The sequence below is a fragment of the Pinus tabuliformis genome, chromosome 4_1 (assembly GCF_031772625.1).
Source record: "Pinus tabuliformis cultivar Carrire ecotype Pingquan chromosome 4_1, CPIR1, whole genome shotgun sequence".
NCBI lineage: Eukaryota > Viridiplantae > Streptophyta > Pinopsida > Pinales > Pinaceae > Pinus > Pinus tabuliformis.
Genome location: NC_142303.1, coordinates 728,325,478 through 728,347,906, shown reverse-complemented (window position 1 = coordinate 728,347,906; position 22,429 = coordinate 728,325,478). Strand labels below are relative to the sequence as shown.

Below are 22,429 nucleotides of genomic sequence, written 5' to 3'. Positions count from 1 at the left end.
TAGAAGTAATATGTGTATGTATGTTTGTGAAAGAGAGTAATATGTTTGAACTTTACATTTCTATAAAATATTTTAACTAGTGATATCAACTTCATATAGCTTTATATATAAAGAAAATATTAAAATACAATATTTTAATGTTGTATAGAATAAAATATCCAATAAATTGCGAATGAAATATTTTAATATGAATTAATGTTGATGTACACTTAAATATATATTAATAATAAAAAACCAATTTAATATGTATTCATAAAATAATAACTGAAAACATGTTATGTAATCTCTGTAATATTCAAAACTATAATTTTAAAAAAAAATTATACATTACTTTTTACACTTTAAAATAAATTTACACTTGAAATTTAATCTTTCCCACTCAAATTAAATCCTTGAAAAAGAATCTATACTAACTAATAATAAATTCATTCCAACATCTCATATAACCTTACTCTCGATATCATTCTTCCATAGACCTCACCATATTCATTCATAGTCACCACCAAAGAAAAGAAACATAAACTTTGAGGGTATTAAAAGTGTATGGATCGTAGCAAGTACGATGATTTTTAGGGACAAATCCTTCATATGCCCTCTAGTGAGAATTAACTCGCCATTGATTCGCATGGGCACATAAAATGGTGTTTGTTTCGTGCTTAATATCTTTTGAGGGAATAAAATAATTTGCTTTGTTGGGGAATAGTGGTAACCTTGTGATGTAAGTCTCGTTGAAATGTCTTTTTTTTCTTATAATAATTATTTTTTCAATAATAATAATAATAGATTTTTTTTTTATTAATTTTGAATATAGATAAATAATTAAAAGTAAAATAAATATTTTTTGTATTTTGAAATGTGAAAAATTGTGATTTTTATAAAAGAAAAAACCAGTAATTTATTACAAGTTGTAAAGGAAATGTCGTAAAGTGATAGCATAATAAATAGTGGATAGAATAAAGAAGTAAAATTTTATGTAACTTTGTTTTTTTATTGGCGTTTATTTTTTATTATATGTTATGTTATGTTATGTTATCTCAAAATAAAAATTCTAATTTTAACAAACTATTCCATGGACAAGTTGCATTTAGCACAATGCAATTTATATAGACCTTGATGAAATAGCAACATCAGAATATGTAGAAGCATTTTCATTTGTATTTCCTAAAACAACAGTATTTGAATCTTGTTTGGAGCTAGTAGGCTCTCTTAAGGGTTTCTCTCTACTCTTTGTAATTTCCTGTGTGGATTCTAAAATGGACTAAACATGTGCAATTGTTTGGAAACTACCTCTAGGATATGGAGCCATTAGTATCTCTAAAAGGGAAGAAGCTGACAAACTAAAAGAAATACTTGTCATTGGATGATTAAACTTGCATGTCAGTCCAAATTTACATATACCATAGCAGTTGTAATAGGTGCATGTCAGTTGCGTCTTAATATTAAAAAAAAAAAAAGCATACTAAGCAATATGAATTGAAACAAAATTACCAAGGAATTACATGACACTTCTCAAAATATTTCATTCCTTTCCAAACTTTAGCTCTTTGAGACATAATCAAAAAAGACATACAACACCTTCTTATCAACACCTGTTGCACTTAATCATCTAAATAAGAAGATTTTTTCCCTATAGTGTTATGAAACCATCTCACAAAGCCATAGAAAAGATAGATGAATGCCTTAGAATTCAACCTCTTTGAGGGGACAACCTCCTTTACATTACATAAATGAACAATTCTTTGATGATTCAAATGACAAGACCTCCTTTCTGTATATAGGAGTCTAAGGGGTCATAATATAATCAAAGCTGACATAACAATAATAATGTAAGGTCACAATAATAACAATAATGGACTTCTATGTGGCACAATAGTAACAATATGGGGACTACATGCGTACAAAAATATAATAAGGGGGTTGTACTAATAACAATAAGGGGTTATGCTAGTAGTATAGGGGCCTAACATGCCCCTCTCCTTCAAAAAGTGTTGTCCTGAACGCTTGAGTAGTTCTTGATGCTTCTGTATAAAATTCTTGTCCTCCCATGTGGAATATTCAGTGGGTAAGTTCTTACACTTGATGAGATAATCTGAAATTGATCGATTTCGTAGCTGTTGGGTTCTTGTTTCTATGACTGCTCCAGGTTCCAATATGATTTTTCCTTCCTCTTCAATTTCTGGCAATATTGTTTGAATTGGGATCGTCGACAACTTTTTAATGAGTGGTCATACTTCTTCATCCTTCTTCCATTCATCCCTGAAAAATGTATACAAGAAACTACAATCTATCCTCATTCTGTAATTTCTTATGAAATTTCAATATGATGCTCAAAACAAAAGTTATGACTATTTTCCCTAGGTCACCTGTTTGGAATGTAATTCGGGAGTCTGCAAAAAGGCCAACTTCCTTAGATCATATCTCTGCAAATATAGCACCAAAAGCTCTGAAATTTAGACCCGAGGTTCGGAATGATTTCAGCCCAAATGTGTTTTTTTTTTATCGTCTGAAACGCCATAGAAAAAGAAAGTTATAGTGCAAATGCCACAATGACCTATTTGGAGCATCGAAACCATATAATCTAAAGCTCTGATACCAAATGTTATGAAAGTAGCTCACAAAGAGATAGAAAAGATTGATGAACACCTTAGAATTCAGCCTCTTCGAGGGGCAACCTCCTTTACATTACATAAATGAACAATTCTTTGATGATTCAAATGACAAGACCTTCTTTCTATATATAGAAGTCTAAGGGGTCATAATATAATCAGAGCCGACATAACAATAATAATGTAAGGTCACAATAATAACAATAGTGGGCTTCTATGGGGCACAATAGTAACAATATGGGGACTACATGGGTACAACAATATAATAAGGGGGTTGTACTAATAACAATAAGGGATTACACTAGTAGTATAGGGGCCTAACATATAGGCATCCCCAATCTTATAATTTATCCTTACCCCATTATGTGAATTACAATTGCAAGTTGTTCCATGCTATGATCCCATGGACCTCCCATATTGTTTTGATTTATCACATTTTTCAGTGATAGGAAAATAACTCTTCGTTGTGTTTTTATCCTCCCTTGAAGTTGATTTACAAATCAATACCAGAGTGGCCCAATTACATCGTTTGGAAAGCATGGTATCAGTGTCATAACTTGGACACCAGAAAAGATCAGGAAAATCCAGAAATTAGAGTCCCTTAGTAGCATTTTGGTTTTGATTACTTCTTGGGAATAGCGACATGTAGAATGTGAGTGGAAATCTAGCAAATCTAGATCAAGGACAAATACATGTGAGAGAGAATATATTTGATAAAACTAATGAGAGAGCTATAAAAAAAGGAGGTTTTTTCAGGTAAAGCTATATTTAAAAGAAAAAAGAACCCTTGGTCAATTTAACACATTATTCACATATTGAACTTTTCTTTATTTACTTTTAACAAATAAACACATAAAAAAAGAAAGCCCCGCATTAACTAAAAAATAATTTCAACATAAAGAAATTCAAAATAATAATAACTTTTGATAATAACATTAAAAAATGGGTCTGTGATTACTCATCCAGAGGAACAAAAAGAATATAAAAACACTTAGGATTGGGAAACAAAACCAATAATGTTGTCGAAGTCGTGAAAATTAATATACAAAAAATTATTTTAATCCAGGATTCCCTCCTTATCAAGTACCATACATAAAAATATGCCTCCAAATGGAAAGACTAATTTGAATTATCTACTGGAATTCAAATGAGAGATTCCTTCATTACTGAGAATCATAAATAACAATTTGTGTCAACATGTAAACATCACTCAAATAATGATAAGAAACCTCAATCTTTTAAATCACATTCGAGGATATCATTTCTGCAATGATTTGAGGGAAAAATACTAAACCAGATGAGATGGTTAACATTGGGACATATATCCTCAAGGGGGACCTAAATTGGTATGATCAACGTAGAAATGAACCCCTCCCTAACTCATCACATGAATACCTCAATTAATCTATCTTGGGACATTTTCATCTTTGAGTGGATATAGGTTCCTCCAAATTGAGTCAACACCGGGAAGCTTTGAAATTTCATGTATGTATTAACCCTTAATCATTCTTAGTGGTGGTCTTAATCATATCACTCTTCCTCTAGGGAAGGATGAATCAATACCGGTTATTAGGACATTGACATTTTGGTACCTCTGAGTGAGAGCATATCAATCATATGGGAGGATTAGTTTCATTACCATAACACCAGTGCCTGAGGATAGTACAATGAAAAATGACACTTCAACATGGAGGTAGATGGTGAAGAGTTATTTGTTGCCACTTGGATTGGTTCTTGGAGTGCCAACCCATCCTTTAGGAGAACCATTATTTTGGTTCTTCAATCATGTTGTTTGCATAAGACAGGTAACTATGAGGGTCTTCTATTATTCTCCTTTGTATTGGGTAGTTGTTATCAAGATTTTTAGGTCATGTTCTTGGGTTCCCTCATGGTCATTTGCAGGTGCCTCTTGATTAGCCATCTCACATGTTTTCCTCGAGCCCTAGTCTTGTTGTTCTGTCTCTATCGTGGAATTTTCTTGTGCCTCTTGTAAGAGTGGTGATTTCATAGCTCTCCTAAATTATTTGGTTTTGCTTCTTTGTCTCGTACTTGAGGGTAATGAGTCTCTTATGGATTTATCAATGATTTTCAAATCAATATCAAGTCAAGATGATTGTTTGGTGGAAAAGACCTGGTGATTTGAGTTCTATGTGTCGTCTCTATATATAATTCATGTCTCATATGTCTTGAAAATAATGAAGTCCTATAGGGATTTATCATCTAAATTTTCAATCTATAATATGCCTAAGCATAACAAGAATACTTTATTCTCTACAAAAATATAGATCAATAAAAATCATGTTGCCGTAAAAGTCCTGGAAAATATTGATTTCAATATTAAATGAGATGAGAAAGAAACTAAATCAGCCTCAATGACACACCTAAATAAGATAGTTCCTCCTAAAGCTTCCAGAATCATATAAATTTTAGGAATGCAACTCTCTTTTCTTTTTTTCTATAGATCTCTTTATGTGATGTTATAGTAGTTGCAATGGAATAATTAAAACACCAAATGTAAGAATGAATCATTTGATACATATATTTAGAAACAAAAATCATGGAAGAAGGTTCTCCTTGTATCAATCGCATGTAACTTATGAGCTTTTTGCTTTTCCCATTCAATATAAAAAACCATGATTCTTGTCAACAAAAAATAATAACCACATTAACTCCAAATCAACTTAACATAAAAATATAATGCAAAAAAAAAAAATCTCATATTACCTCCAAACCACCTTCAAATCACCTTAACATAAGGTCATAATCCCAAAAAAAACAAAAAATATTAAAAACTTGAAATTAACTCCAAACCATCTTCAAATCACGTTAGTATAAGATCATGACCCAAAAACGAAAGTCAGATTAACTCTAAACCACCTTCAACATATGCATCACAACCTTGTAGATTGAACTTAATATCATTTTTTTAGTGTAATAACATGATAAACAATTTTTATATAAATCTATTAGAACCTTTTTGTGATTTCATTGGGGGATTTCAAGATATTAAAATTCCTAATAAAAAAAAAAGTGTTTACATCTTATTTTAAGATTTGGATCCTCAATTATAACCATTCATCCTTATAGGGTTTCAAAAAAAAATTCAAAGGGAGGGATCGATGGGTTGAGCTCGTACTCAATTCACACAATCTATTTTGACCACTCACTAGGCCGATAGGCCTTCCTATGCATCAACAATCGTCTACACTTTTACCTTGCTCCATTCGATAAGGTGAGACACTTTCAACTGTTGATTTGAAGTGTGACTGCTTTTTCCAAATATCGGTTGAGTTTCCTTCTTTTCACCTCTGAGTTCTGTTGTGCACTCCGTGGCATGGCAAGATATTTTTACTGCTTTTTCCCATTCTTTTATGTCACTCTTGAAGATATTTTTACTGATTTTTCCCATTATTTTATGTCACTCTTGGCCTCAGAGTTAATCGTTTCTTTGGTTTGCCAGTTGTTGCTACTATTCTTCTTCCCTAGCTTTTGGCAAGCACTGATTAGTATTAAATTATATACCCCATACACAAATTAAAACTACCTGCGGCCAACTCTTTAGTTGTACCTCTGCAGATTTAATCCCCAAACCCCCAAAGCCGTGATCTGGTGCATCTTGAAGTAATAGCTCTTTCTGATGCGGCATCTGCAAATTGTGAACATGTCTTGTGTTGTTGCAGGGAATTCTCCCTCGATCTTCGTCTCAGGCAGGTCGTTGTTTATTGGCGGCCGGTGCCCCACACCTCTCCTACAGAGGAAACACCCGCAGTGGCCGGATGTTCCGCTCTACTCGCTGGAACTGAATGCGCTATGCATAGCCATAAAGGAGATGATGGAGGTCAACTTAGAGGGTTTTCATTATGCGATTTCATCTAGAAAGGGTCGGTGAGAATTCATGGAGGATACCCACAAGGCCATGGTCAATGTTCTTAGTAATTCCAAACAGGCCTTCTTTGGCATCTTTGATGGTCATAGCAATAAGCAAGCTGCAACTTTCACCGCCAAAAATATTGGGCAAAATATTGTGGATGCCATGCTCGGGATGGAAGATGAAACAACGGATATCCTTGAGCAGGTTGTTAGAGCTGGCTACTTAACAACAGATGTAGGATTTTTGAAGTAGGAGGTTGGCATTGGTACTGCTTGTGTAATTGTTTTCATTATAAATGGTAACTTAGCGGTTTCTAACGCTTTATGTCACTCTTGGCCTCAGATTTAATCATTTCTTTGGTCTGCCAGTTGTTGTTGCTGTTCTTCTTCCCTGGCTTTTGGCAAGCACTGTTCTTCTTCCCTGGCTTTTTGCAAGCACTGATTAGTATTAAATTATATACCCCATACACCAATTAAAACTACCTGGGGCCAACTCTTTAGCTGTATCTCCGCAGACTTAATCCCCAAACCCCCAAATCCGTGATCTGGTGCATCTTGAAGTAATAGCTCTTTATGATGCGGCATCCATAGATTGTGAACATGTCTTGTGTTGTTGCGGGGAATTCTCCCTCGGTCTTCGTCTCAACCAGGTCGTTGTTTATTGGTGGCCAGTGCCCCATGCCTTTGCTATAGATGAAACGCCTGCAACGGCTGGATGTTCCGCTCTACTCGCTGGAACTGAATGCGTCGTGCGCAGCGATAAAGGAGATGATGGAGGTCAACTTAGAGGGTTTTCATTATGCGGTTTTGTCTAGAAAGGGTTGGCAAGAATTCATGGAGGATACCCACAAGGCCATGGTCAATGTTCTTGGTCATTCCAAACAAGCCTTCTTTGGCATCTTTGATGGTCATAGCGGTAAGCAAGCTACAGCTTTCGCCACCAAAAATATTGGGAAAAATATTGTGGATGCCATGCTCGGGTTGGAAGATGAAACAACGGATATTCTTGAGCAGGCTGTTAGAGCTGGCTACTTAACAACAGATGCAGGATTTTTGAAGCAGGAGGTTGGCAGCGGTACTGCTTGTGTAACTGCTCTCATTATAAATGGTAACTTAGTGGTTTCTAACGCTGGGGATTGTCGAGCAGTTATTAGCAGAGATGGTGCTTCTGAAGCCCTTACATGTGATCATCGAGCTGGAAGGGAGGACGAGAGACAATGGATAGAGAATTTGAGTGGAATTGTGGAACTCCGCCACAGAGTTTGGCGAGTTCAAGGATCTTTAGCGATAACTAGGGCAATAGGCGATTCACACATGAAAGAATGGATAACAGCTGGACTAGACACAAAAAAGATTGAAATAACATCTGATTGGGTTTGCGCAGTCAAGACTGTGCAACACTGGAATTTATATTTTCTACTTCTTTGCTTTTGAATGGGGATAATGCTCTGGCATTGCAGGGCTAGGTTTTGTTTTTTGTGGTTCTGTTATGGCTCATGAATGGATGTGTTTATGGATTGAAATTTAAGGAAAATAAGGGTTTACTGTAGCATATGAATTTGATGCATCCAAGCATTGAAATTTCAGAAGTTGGGTTTATTGTGCATATGAAATAGCATGTGCTCATGCTTTTGAAATTTTCCTCAAAGAAAAGAAAAAGATGGATTTGGTATTGCATATGAATGAGATGTATTCTTCGTATATGCTTGGCCATCTATAGAGGTTTCTTGATTTTGGGTAATTAACTTAACCTCTTGATTTTGTGTAATTAACTTACTCTAAAATGAAATAAGACATTCAATGTGTTCCTTGTAATATAGATATAAACAAAACATCTAAAGAAAAGTAATTGCACAATGATCTAGTCCAAGAAAACAAGGTTTTCCACAAACCAATTAACTCTTCTAGAAAAATTCAACAATTCCAATTTGTTAATCCTATCGGCCTCTCTTTGTAGCTTTTGGGACAATTACTAGTATTATAACATGTCGATGTAATCATCGTTGATAACACATGAGTATGATAATCGAAAAATTTGAATAAAAAGAACAACTTATCGCTTACATAATAAAAAATAACATAAACCCATTTTAAATGTTACAAGGGTTATTATTATGACATTTCTAAAGAGAAAAATGGAATCAAATTTAATTAATAATTTACACAACATTCCATAAATTAAGATTATTAATCCAACAATACATTAAAGGGCTTGAAATTCATAAATAAAAACTCATTTCCTCAAAGTGTTATCCTTTCAAGTTTGTTTCGAGTGTTTTATTTCTTACTGTTTGGTATCACGAATAATTTTATAATTATTTTCAACATCCTAGTTCATGTTCTCAACATTCTTTGTTCATATTTAGTTAAAACACCAAAGGTCATTTGAATTGAACTAAAGGGAACCTCCAAACATAGTTATTTTGAAAAGATGGTCAGAATTGTCCATATTTAGTTAAAACACCAAAGAGCGTTTGAATTGAACTAAAGGGAAGGTCCAAAAATAGTTATTTCAAAATGATGGTCTGAATCTAACCAAATGAGACCTTTAAACGAAAACGTGTCATGATTTTTCTTTCAAAATTAAGTCAAATTTCATACAATGAAAATTGCAATTTTAAAATAAACTCAAATTTGATATCATGGCAGGTTGCAAATTTTGTTTTAAATACAGGTAACGACAAATTTTACAGGTAGTTTATTTACAGACTAGTTACCTTCATTATATCACGCACTTTAATGTCCCTATTAGATTAGAGACTAAAATCAGCATACCAGAGAGGCTATAGCTTCACGCAAAGACATTTCCCTTTTCATGTTTGACAATGCCACATTTTTTACTGTAAATTTATTCTGCTAAATGTTGATGTACCAAACTCAAAGTAGGGAGGGTTGGGGATTATTTTACAGAATTGGATGGATTTATATATTTGGCTGGTCAGGTAGGTGATTAAATGGGGTGTTTTAACCTTTTAAATAAAACTCCACATATTTTATTCTGCTAAATGTTCATGTACTGGGATCAAAGCAGGGCGGGCTGAAGCTTACCATAAATATTTTGATGGATTTATATTTGGCTGGTCAGTCATGACCTGCGTATTTTAGTGACTAATTTGTATTCTCTCATTTTTAGACTATATGAGAATTATTGACAACTTTTGATGCTGCTAGAATAGGCCTTCAAAGAAATATAAGTTCGAGTATTTAAATTTTTGTAGAAATCTCCAATATATTTCTCCGTAATGCGCTCATTGTATACATAAAAACGATCTAATTGGAATTTTTTGGTTATTTGCAATTACATGAATAACATGGAGTTGCTACAATCTATAGTTTTTTAAGAGAGACATAAAGAGAGGAGTTTCCTTATGTATTAATGGAAGAAAAGAAAAATTATTTGTAGTTCCAAATTATTAACAGGTCGTAACTGGGGATCTAAGATGGCATTATCAGTGATGAAAGAAGAGAATTAATGGGAGGTCAATTTTGTTTATGACAGGATTATCTAGTATGTCGATCACTGGCATCTAATCGAAACCTTTTGTTACATCTTATGAAAAATCTAACGCAAATCAACTATAACATGCTAAAATAGTAAATTCATTGTTGGTAAAAGTGTTGCATCAAATTAAATGCCAAAAACAAATTGATTATATGAAACACTTCAGAGGGTGATTCCAAAAAATACAACATATCCTCTTAGATCAGAATATCTAAAATGGTAAGCTAAAACCTGACAGGAAAATCTTGATCAAGCTCCAAAATCATGGATTTTTTTCGCAACGAAACCAAGCTTGAATATTTTCGTTTATATGGACGCTTGCATAGCAAGTGCAAGGGTTCGATGGGTGAATCTACACTGTGAGGACACTTGTTAACAAATTTTCAATCAAAACCTATAATTCTGAAATCCGTCTTTCTCATTGCAGCATGGAATTTGATTGAGGGGCTTATGCTAAGATTCATTGTGATGAAGGAGAATTCTTGGTTTCAATTGATCAATATCACAAAAAAATATTTGTTTTCTCCTTTTGTTTAAATCTCTGAGTTATTTTACTTGAGAGGTCAAAATAAAAAGGTCATTGGTATCGTTGTTGTAGAAGAACAAATTTCCTACCTACTAAAGCCTACAAGTCAGAACGTTTTGATACAGAAATGAAGTATGAGCACTCAGACATTGTGCCACCACACAGCGGAATCATTGCTTGGCTATGGAACTCCAAGGATGATGATACAGAACCAGTGTAGGGAGAACGTTAAAAAGAAACGTGAAAAAAAGCCACGAGGAGTTCTTTGCTTGCAGCAAAGGAAAATTCAGATAAGAATCAATCTAGAAGACAAATTTCTCAGGGAACATGATGGAATTTCAGCCTAGAAAAGAAAAGATTGAAGTTTATAAATAGATTAATCTTGTCTAAAAATGGGGCTCAACTTATAAGTTTTCAGAGAGGAAGTTATGCTATCTACATCATAAATGAACTGACACCAAGACCAGACATAAATACGTAACTAAAATCTTAAATAATTACACACACAGAAAAATATTACAAACAATGGTCATGCAATTACTGGAGTGTATTAAAACGCTGACATCGACTCCGCATAACAATATAACAAAAAAAGTACACTAAGAGATAAATATTACAAACAATGGTTAGGTAATTATTGGAGCGTATTAAAACGATTCAGAATATTGACTTCGGCTCTACATAATAATATAACGGAAAAAAACCTATAAAGGCAAATCAAAATATGGGAAGACTCCAAATATATCGCCTAGTATGAAGACAACATATATGGAGATGGAGAAGCAAACGAAAACCCAAATCCTCAGCAAAATAATTTTATAGCACATAGATGAATTTGGACATTAAGTTTCATTATTTAAGCATGCTTGAAAATGTATAAATTCAACAAAATATTGGTTACAATTAGTTACAACATTGACTTTTGTGTTAACAATTTTGCAAATGGATTCCCAAGTTCAACAACTTCCTCTTTAATACATTCACAGGGTATATTTATGACGCGAAAAACCTTGGAAGTGGGCTGAGTGTAACAAATCTATGGTTGTCTATATGTGGAAGCCATTTGCTCCGGCCACACTTCAAAATCTTGATCTATCTTTTAGTTTAGACTAAGACATATAAACAATTTCTATTGGTAATTGACAACTAATTAATGTAAATTTGGGTAAATTGCGTTAGTTATTGACAATTTAGTTTCATATCGAATCAGTAGTTATGTAACTAAGGAGGTTCATATATAAAACTAATGAATGCCCAAACTATTGTAAGGAGAATCATTTATTGATTGAATAAAAATTCCAATCCATTGCCTTGTAGATGTTTCCTTGACACCCTGTTAGGTTTTACCACGTAAATCTTGAGTTTTTACTTGTGTGGTTGTATTCAATTTCTTTTTCTTTCTTGTTTGATAACCTCCTATAACTACAAATGGTATCAGAGCAATTGAGTTGAATTTGGAGGAAAATCCTTGTGAAAGAAAAAAAAGGCTGTATAAAACCTGTGTTGGTCAAGGGAGCCAGAGCCCGTGGAGTTGTTGCTGGCTTGCAAACCGTCAAGGAGTGTTGTGTGCTACCTGCAGTGGTGGTAAAGGAAGTTGCTCTCTGCCCTCTGCATATTACCACTGGCTTGTCCAGAGGCATGGCCCAGAGCTGTCGAGCAGAACCGGAGAGGAGGCTTGCCTGTCGACATCCGTCGAGAAGAACATTGCCATCCGTCGAGTAGAACCAGAGTGCCCTTCACGTGTTGGTAGAGGAAGATAACCCAGGAGGAGCGTGGAATGGAATGGACTGATAGGGAGGTCATTTGCTACGTGAGGCCCAGTTCTACGCTGCCAGACCACCTAACTCTCTGCCCTCTGTGTGCTGGTCAAGGAAGATAGAGTTGTTCTCTGCGTGGACTGGTGAGGAGGTCTTCATGCTGCTATGTAGCTTGTGTGAAGACCATCGTTGCTGCCCGTTTAGTGTGTAGAAAAATTATGGAGGCCCATTTCTCGTCTAGAACTGGGGCAAGGGCTGCGTGTTTCCATTTGCCAGAACCTACATGCCGACAAGGAGAAGCATGGACTAGGGTACATACGTGTTACTGGCCACCTACATCTTACTATTGCATCAGAGGTTGTGCTACATGAAAATTACCCATCGAAGAGAGATCATCTTGGAAGGCCTCGAATTTTTTTTCAAAAATTGTGAATAAATTCAGGGTTTGTTGAAAGATTTCTTTGCATTGAAGAATGAAGATTTTTCCAAAATTCTTTGAATTGAAGGACAAATATTTTTCCAGGAAACTGAAATTAAACTAAAGGGATTTAAAAAAAAAAAGTTGTAGGTTTTCTAAGTCAATTTGGAAAAATTTGTGAAAATAAGATTCTGAATTTTTTATTGGGCAATCTCTGAAAAAAAATTCCGGAAAATTCAAGTAAGAAAAATTAAAAAAGAACTTGGAAAATCCTTTGTTGGAAGAAGACAATCCAAGTAATTTTTTTTTGGAAACCCTAGTTGAAAGACCGAAACCTTCAGAGGAAAGAAATGGCCAAGATGTCGAATGTAAAGTTTGAGGTGGAGAAATTCACTCGCAAGAGCAACTTTGCTTTATGAAAACTGAAAGTTAGGGATTTGCTAGTGCAACAAGGGTTGTACAAAGCATTAGATGGGGCAAATAAGAAACCTGCTAGTTTGAAAGTTTCAGACTGGAAGGACTTGGATGTCCAAGCTTTCAGTACCATCAGGGTATGCCTGGCAGATGAAGTTCTCTTCAACATTATTGAACAGAGTAAAACTTCAGGTTTATGGGAAAAGCTGGAAAAACTATATATGACAAAGTCGTTAACCAATATAATTTATTTGAAAAGACAATTGTACAATCCTTGAATGAAGAAGGGTTCAAAAGTTACAGAGCATTTAAATGTTTTTAATACACGTACATGCCAATTAGCGAATATAGAAGTTAAAATTCAGGAAGAAGACAAAGCTATAACCTTGTTGTGTTCTCTGCCTGAGTCATGGGACCACTTCGTAACTTCAATCAGTTTTAGCACCGTTGATTCTTTGAAATTTTAATCAGTTGTGGGAGCTCTCTTATCTGAAGAAGTACGAAGGAAATCCAGTACTAAAATAGCAACATCAAAAGCCATGATAGCTAGAGGACTGTCAATGGAAAGAGGAGAAAAAACAAGGGGGTCTTCTAGATCTAAATCAAAGGGAAAGAAGTGTAAGGAAAAATGTTGGCACTGTAATAAAATTGGACACTCAAAGAAAGACTGTTGGAAATGAAGAGAGTCTGATAACCCGAAGAAGGAAGCAAATCAGGTTGATTTAGGTATGATAGACGAAGTTTTATCTGTTGAAGAATTATGTATGATAGATGAAACTTTACCTGTATGTAATGTCTCTCATGGTTTTGAAAGCCGGTTGTTAGACTCTGGTGCTTCTCACCACATGTGTCTACATAGAAATTGATTTACTTCATATGAGGATGTAAATGGTAGTTTTGTGTTTATGGGTAATAATGTATCATGTGAGACTATTGGCATGGGAAATATCAGGATTAAAATGTATAATAATGCAGTTAGAACATTAACTAGTGTTAAACATGTACCTGAATTGTAAAAAAAAAGGATTTCTTTGGGAGTGTTGGATTCGGATGGTTATAAGTTTACAGGTTAGAATGAAGTGCTGAAAGTCTCTAAAGGCGCCCTAGTTGCTATGAAAGCAGAAAAGGTTAGAAATCTTTACAAACTCAAAGGAAGTATTCAGGTCAGTGCAGCAATGATTGTGTCAAGAAAAGAAGAAGAAGGTACTCGCCTATGGAATCAGCGATTGGGTCACATGAGCAAGAATGGTCTTTAGATACTAATGAAACGTAAATCTCTTTCCGATTTGAAATCTTTCAAGTTGGATTTATGTAAGCATTGTGTGTATGGAAAACAGTGTGAACAACTATTTAAAACTAGAAATCATAATAGTAAAGATATTTTAGACTATATTCATTCTGATCTATTGGGGACCATCTCCTGTTGTATCATATGGAAGTGCTCTATATTTTTTAATGTTTATTGATGATTTCTCTTGTAAAGTTTGGGTCTTTATGCTGAAAAAGAAAGCTGATGTATTCAATATCTTTAAACAATTTAAAGCAATGGTATAGAAAAGAATAAGAAAATCAATTAAATGTTTAAGAACTGAAAACATGGTGGTCAATTTACTTCAATAGAATTTGAAGAACACTGTAAGGATGAAAGAATTGTTAGACACAAAACTACTGTTTATATTCGTCAGCAAAATGGTGTTGTTGAACGTATGAATCAGGCTCTTATGGAAAGAGCCAGAAGCATGATCAGAAATGCTAAATTGGAAAAGGAGTTGTGGGTAGAAGCAGTATCTGTTGTTTGTTATTTAGTTAACAGATCACCTTTAGTAGCAATTAATTGTAAAATTCCTGAAGAAGTTTGGTCAGGTTAGTCTTGCGATTATTCACATTTAAGGATATTTGGTTGTGATGCTTATGCTATTATTCCTAAAAATCAGCGTTCAAAATTAAATCCAAAATCAAAATGTTATGTCTTTGTTGGGTATGACTATACTGTGAAAGGATAGAGGTTGTGGGATCCTACATTGTGAAAGATAGTCATTAGTATAGATGTAACATTTGATGAATCTTCTATATTAAAATCAAATTTTGAAAGAATTGAACAGGAACAGGGATCGCCAAATCAAAAAATCTAGTTGGAGGGTAGACCCTCCTGTGAAAGTCAAAAGGAAGATGAGACTTCTGGAGAAAATGGTGTTGAAGATACTGTTGAAGTTTCTGAACCTATTCAGCAACCAGTCACTCTAAGAAGGTCTACAAGCAAAAGAAAAACTCCCAAAAGGTATGAAGATTCCACTTCATCTTTTGCTTTGATTACTGAAGATGGGGAACCTTCTTGTTATCAGGAAGCAGTAGATGATACAGATAGCAAAAAATGGAAAATGGTTATGGAAGAAGAAATGGATTCCTTAGCCAAGAACAATACCTGGGATCTTGTAGAACTTCCTGAAGGGAGAAGTGTTGTTGGATGCAAATGGTCTTTCAAACTAAAACGAAAAGTTGATTGAAGTATCGAAAGATATAAGGCAAGATTGGTAGCAAAAGGGTATTCTCAGGTTGAAGGTATCGACTTTCATGAGATTTTTTCACTAGTTGTAAAACTTGTTTCTATTCATACTGTGTTGGCACTAACTGTATTAATTAACCTTGAGTAAGAACAGTTAGATGTTAAAACAACTTTTCTACATGGTGATTTGAATGAAGAGTTATATATGGAACAACCAGAAGGTTTTGTACAAGGTCGCAGCAGAAGACTAGTTTGCAAGCTCAGGAAATCATTGTATGGTCTAAGGTAGTCTCTTAGCCAATGGTACAAGAAGTTTGACTCCTACATGGTGATCTAGAACTTTATTAGAAGTGAGTATGATCATTGTGCATACTTCAAAAGTTTCAATGGCATATTCATTATCTTAGCTTTGTATGTTGACGATATGCTTATTGCAAGAAAAATCATCGAAGAGATCAACAGGTTAAAGGTTCAGCTATCTAGGATGTTTGATATGAAGAATATTGGAGTAGCAAAACATATCTTGGGCATGGAGATACACAAACACAGGAAAAATGGTAAGCTTTGGTTATCACAGTAGAAGTATGTGGAGAAAGTACTTGAAAATTTCTATATGAACAATGTGAAACGTGTTAATGTTCCATTAGCTTCCCATTTTAAGATTTCTTCGCTTTTGAGTCCTAGAACTGATGAAGAAAAGCAATATATGTCTCATGTACCATATGCAAATGTTGTAGGCAACTTAATGTATGAGATGGTATCTACAAGACCTGACATTTCACACGCAGTTGGAGTTGTCAGTAGGTTCATGGAAAATCCAGCTGAAGAACATTGGTGAGCAGTGAAATGGGTGCTTCGATATCTAAGAGGCACAAGTGACCATTTCATCATCTTTAATGGTAGTGAAGGATTAGTCTGCGAATATGTAGATGCTGATTATGCACGTGATTTGGACAAAAGAAGATCTACTATAGGTTATGTCTTTAGTATTGCAGGTGGAGCAATTAGTTGGATGTCAAAGCTTCAAGAAATAGTTGTGTTGACGACTACCGAAGCAGAATATATAGCTGTTTTAGATACCAGTAAAGAAGCAATCCGGTTAAAGGGTCTACTTGATGAGATTGGAAGTTCGCAGGAGAAAGTTAATGTACTTTGTGACAATCAGAGTGCTATTCACTTGGCTACAAATCTTGCCTATCACAGCAGAACCAAGCACATTGATGTAATGTATCATTCTCTGAGACATGTGATCGATGGCGGAAAAGTAGCTCTTCAAAAGGTCCATACACAGGAGAACTGTGCAGACATATTGAAAAAGCTAGTTACAATAGAGAAGTTTCAATGGTGTTTAGCTTCTCTTGGATTGTAGAAGAGATGATGAATGGGCATGGGCAAGGGATTAGGAAAATTGTTGTCATGGTGGAGTTTGTTTGTAATTGACAACTAATTAATGTAAATTTGGGTAAATTGCAATAGTTATTGACAAGTTAGTTTCATACCGAATCAGTGGTTATTTAACTGAGGAGGCTCATATATAAAACATATTAATGCTCAAACTATTATAAGGAGAATCATTTATTGATTGAATAAAAATTCCAATCCCTAGCCCCATGGATGTTTTCTTGACACCCTGTCAGGGTTTTACGATGCAAATCTTGAATTTTTACTTGTGTGGTTGTATTCAGTGTCTTTTCCTTTCTTGTTTGATAACCTCCTGTAACTACAATCTCTAATTTCCATCAATAAAGTCAAAAGAATTCAATCATATACTCTGTAGTAAATTTAACTCCCCAGAAAATCCTATAAGAACACAATCAAAAAAGCCTCTCCCCCTTAATGTGAAAGGATATAATCACTAAGACAAATAAACAATTTCTAAGTTCCATCAAGGTGGTCAAAAGAATTCAATCATATATTCTGTAATAAATTTAACTCCCCACAAAATCCTATAAGAACACAATCAAAAGAACCTCTTCCCCTAATGTGAAAGGATAAAATCCATGGAAACCTATCAATGTAATTCAATTTCAACTCGTTAGAAAACAATCGATTATCAACGAACACTATTGGAGGATGAACAAAACATCAACTACGAAGCACCCACATGTAATTCAACAGTACACTAGAATGATTTGTTTAGAAAAAAATAGAAAACTTCTATGTTCCAGTCTTTTCTCTGAGATTAGATGAAAAGAGAATTCAGAGGATAATATTTAGAGTTGATAAATCAATTTATATATGTCAGATTATTTATAGTGTTTATTTTAAAGTCTTTCTTTTCTTTGAAAATCAACCATAAAATTGAAACAAGATTGGAACAGAAAGTTTTTGTGTTAAAGTCTTTCTTTTCTTTGAAAATTAAGCATAAAATTGAAACATGATTGGAACAGAAATAATTTACATATATACAGCAACATAAATTCTTTACCGTATAAAAGAATGGGGTTCCATACAATGCTCTTTTTTTTGGTGAAAATTTCGAGTTAACTATAAAGCCGAACAAAGAACCCTCTACAGGGAAGCACCCTAACTGAAAAATAGATTCATGAATATAAAGAAATTCTTCGAGGGTTTTGATAAAATTACTGAGAGATGTCCACTGGTTTAATTGTTCTTTCTTACAATTAAAAAAAATTGGAAATACATCAAATACATATCAATTCTTGTAACTGAGGAGGATAAAAGAAACAAAGAAACAAATATTTCATATTCCCAGAGTACCATCAAAACAACACGGTGGGTTGGATCTCAAGACAAATCTTTTTATGGATTTATATATGGCTGGTCGGTTAGGAACTTCTGTGTAGTTTAGTGCCTAAATTTTATTCTTTCCCTCGTCAGAATTTATAAGAGTTATTTACAACATTTGAAGTTGCTAGTATGGGATTATTTAAATTTTTGTAGAAATCTCCAACATATTTGTTTGTTAGGCACTCACTGTATACCTTAAAACCACATGCTTGGAATTATTCTGTTGGTTGCAATGACATGAATAGCATGAAGGTTGGGTGTAGGTTTGAATATCGAGCTTAGGACCAGGTTAGGGTACCTGTGAGAAAACAGAGAAATAAGATTAGTGATGAGTCTCTTTATGGGTTAAAATAAGTTAAAGAAAAGACATAAATTTAAGTAAATCTTGCTGGGAAGAAACATAGAGAAAATAAGTTAAAAGAAAATAAATAAATTTAAGTAAAAATTAATAGGCGAAGAAATTTCTCACCTGAGCATAGTTTGACAACGAAATCTCTTCACAACAGGGCATGAAGCCACCCTTACACAAAATTATAACTGATTGAACTTAGCTTATGAAAAGGAAAAGGAAAAGAGGAGTATAACCTCATAATGAAAAGAAAACCCATGATAAGAAGAATTTGTAAGTTACCTAAAAACTATTGAAGTGAGGGTTACTGGAGAAGGAAAGCTTGAATCCTCAAACTGAAGTTAAAACCCATGTCAAAACCACAACACTCCTGGCTATTATGCCTCATCTTCAAAACCAGAAAACCATGAAGAGAATCTTAACAATAAGTAATTGGGTAAGAATCATCACTATGATTAACCTAATCCTAGACAAACGTGATAGAAAAAAAAAAGGAGAACAAAAAAAGGAATATTTACATGTACAATGCGATGAATGTGTTAGACAAAGGCGGAAATCACGCCATTAGCAGGGGTCCTCGGATATGAAAAACTGGTGGGTCTCTACACCAAGAAGAATCATAGGAATGACAAACCCTTCTGGAATTTCAAAAAAACGGGTTGCTTCCCTAAAAACGGGTTGCTTCCCTAGTGATACAAAATACAAGTGTAACCACCTTCCACCGTAACATAGGAGTGCAACATTCTCCACCACCTGTGATAATCCAAAGGCATAAAATCTTCTGATCATCTAACATATAAAATCTACGACACACAACTATACACAATCGCACGGGAGGGGAGTTGTTCCTAGAGGTAACGACTTATGGCATGATTATTTGAATATCCAAATTAATTAATGTATAAAAGAGTGAAGAGAAAATTATTTTATTTTTCATCGTAATAAAATATTTAAAAATATTTAATTTTTAAAGAAATCAAATAATTAAAAGTAAAAAAAGTCAAATTTTTCGAATAAGAGAAAATATAAAAATAATATGTGCCATTTAAGTAATATTAATAAATTTAATATGAGTTATAAATAAAATACATATTAATATGGCGGGTTAAGAAGTATTTAAAAATATATTAATGATAAAAAACTTATAATACTTCAAAACTATAAATTCAAATGGAGTTCATGGAAATGTTAAGAAAAAAAAATATAAATATTTCGAAATTTTACATTTTAATATGGGACATTTAAGTAATATTGATAAATTTAATGTGAGTTATAAATAAAATATATATTAATATGGCAGGTTAAGAAATATTTACAAATATATTAATGATAAAAAAGTTATAATACTTCAAAACTATAAATTCAAATGGAGTTCATCGACATATTAAGAACCAAAAAATATAAATATTTCAAAATTTTAAATTAAAACGCAGTTCATAAATAAAATATTTCAATATACATGTGTGATGCCCGTGTTTTTCTTTCTAAAAATATGACTATAATTACACTATTGAATTATTGTTTGAACTTACTTACTATGGAAGTCAAAATTCAAACAAATGGATGATGTAATTAAATTTTATATAATAAATAAATAATTTGACATTTAGAAATAAAAAAAAAAGAAAAACATGAACAGAACAACTTCTTACTATTCTAGAAAAAACTTGTTAAGACATCATATCCACATATGGGCTTTCTCAAATTGTAATATACCTCATACACAACATATTAAAAAAAATAATTTTTGTATTCATTCTGATCAATTTGGTGAGAGATTTCCTATGAATATATCAAATGATGCAACTGTAGTAGGGACACGATAAGAACTAATCGATATGGGTTTTATTGTAAAATTATCGCTATTCTCATTTAAGAGAACACACACACATATATATGGAAGGAAATAACCTCGTCTTTTTCAAACCATCTGCAAGCTACCACAAGATTTCGCAATCAATATAATTTCAAAATGGGTGAACGCAGTATCATGCAAAGACAATAAAAAAACCCAAATAATAATTTTAGTACAAAATACTTTTAAGATATGAAAAATACTGTGAGGCCCTTTTTATAGGCCATACCATAACAGTGAAACTTCTAAGGTAATAATCTTTAAAATCCCTAGGTTATACCGTGAAGTGTAAAGGATAAATTAATTAAACAAAGGAAATAAGGAGATAAATTACTTTAAGAAGGAAAACCCATGGTTAAGGAGCAAGAGATTGACATCGTTTTGAAAGGAAATACCCGGGACATGAAAACAAGAGGCCAAATTAAAAACCCTGAAACATTATAAAAATTGTAATAAATTTAGAGATATATGAAGGTTACAGAAAGTTCACTTGAAGTGAGAAAAATGATAGAGTCTAATGTGTCGTAGGTTGTAAAGAGATTCACTACATACTCAGTGGAATTTTTCAAAATACACCTGTGGCATAAGATACAAATCACATTAAAATGTTTAAGGAACCTTAGTAACCAAGAATCCAGAAAATGTAGAGAAAAATATGAGTACACATGCAATCTATTCTTACCAATTCAGTTGAGGAAATGAAAATTTCATCCATCAATTTAATCAGTGAGAGCGTGTGGAGGAAATATGATTCATTAATTTTATATTAGAGGAAATGTGGCAAGAAATAACGTAGGTTGGAGAACAGATCCAAGTGACACTCTGGCCACAAATATTAAGTGCAAAATGACCAAATGAGATTAAGATTAGGTTTTCTCTACCCTAGTGCAAACGTTCTGAATCTCTACCATCATATTTCTAGGCACAATTCAAACCATTGATTCATCAAGTACACATGTCATGTATGGGCATGTGAAGGTAGGTGGAGGGGCTTGTACGTAGTCCCATCAAACATAATTACGTGTGCAATTGGCATTCGCCACAATCCAAGTCATGCAACACGTAAGCTGTAGGATGAATGCATAAACATAAATGCCTTAAGGAACATTTGAAATGAGAATTATGTTTATAGCGAAAGTTATAACACTATAATTATATAAGGATTAATAGGAATAAAGGGGAGAAGTCCCGAACTTACTTATATAAATATGTATAAGGGTCAAGTGTTGGAGTTTAATTCCAACTGCAACAATGAAAAGCTGGATAGGAATTTGATTTGCAGTAAATACTCCAGGCTGTTCAGTGCATCAAAATCACGCCTGATATTTTGCACATTAATGTGCATTAAACTCTTAGAATTGAATTCCCCTGCAACCGCCTTGCTGCATTCATTACGGAGATAGGTATTAGAAGATATTTTGTATTAATTTATTGTTTAAATCAGATATGTTTTAGCATATAAATACATCACACAACAGTTCTGTTTTGAGGTTAGCAGAAGAATGATAAAGAGCAGAGGAGAGCATGCAGCGGCGTGAAGAAAAATTCTTCCAGAATAGTGAAACGCATAGCAGTGCATAGCAGAGTAGATGCAGCAGCATAGCAGAGAATAGAAAGGGAAAAATGCACAGCAGTGCAGATATTTTGAATGTAATTTGTTTTTTTTGGTTGTTTGTTGTGAGAGAGGGACAAATCTGTAACAGTTAGTTCATTTGTTTTAATAAACACAAGTTTTTTTTCTGTTGCTGTTATACCAGTTCCACCGATGTTGTAACACCGCATTCTGCTGTGTTAAAAAAAAACAGAGTATTGTTCTGTGTTAAAACAGAGTGTTATTCACCGTTGCGGCAACACCAAACTACGTTGCTGCAACATCGT

The 22,429-nt window shown here is 33.7% G+C and overlaps 1 pseudogene; it reads left to right on the top strand.

Annotated features, from left to right (window-relative positions):
* Nucleotides 1–7,169: 7,169 nt before the first annotated feature.
* On the top strand, nucleotides 7,170–7,910 carry LOC149178203 (putative protein phosphatase 2C 25 pseudogene; annotated as a pseudogene).
* Nucleotides 7,911–22,429: the final 14,519 nt, after the last annotated feature.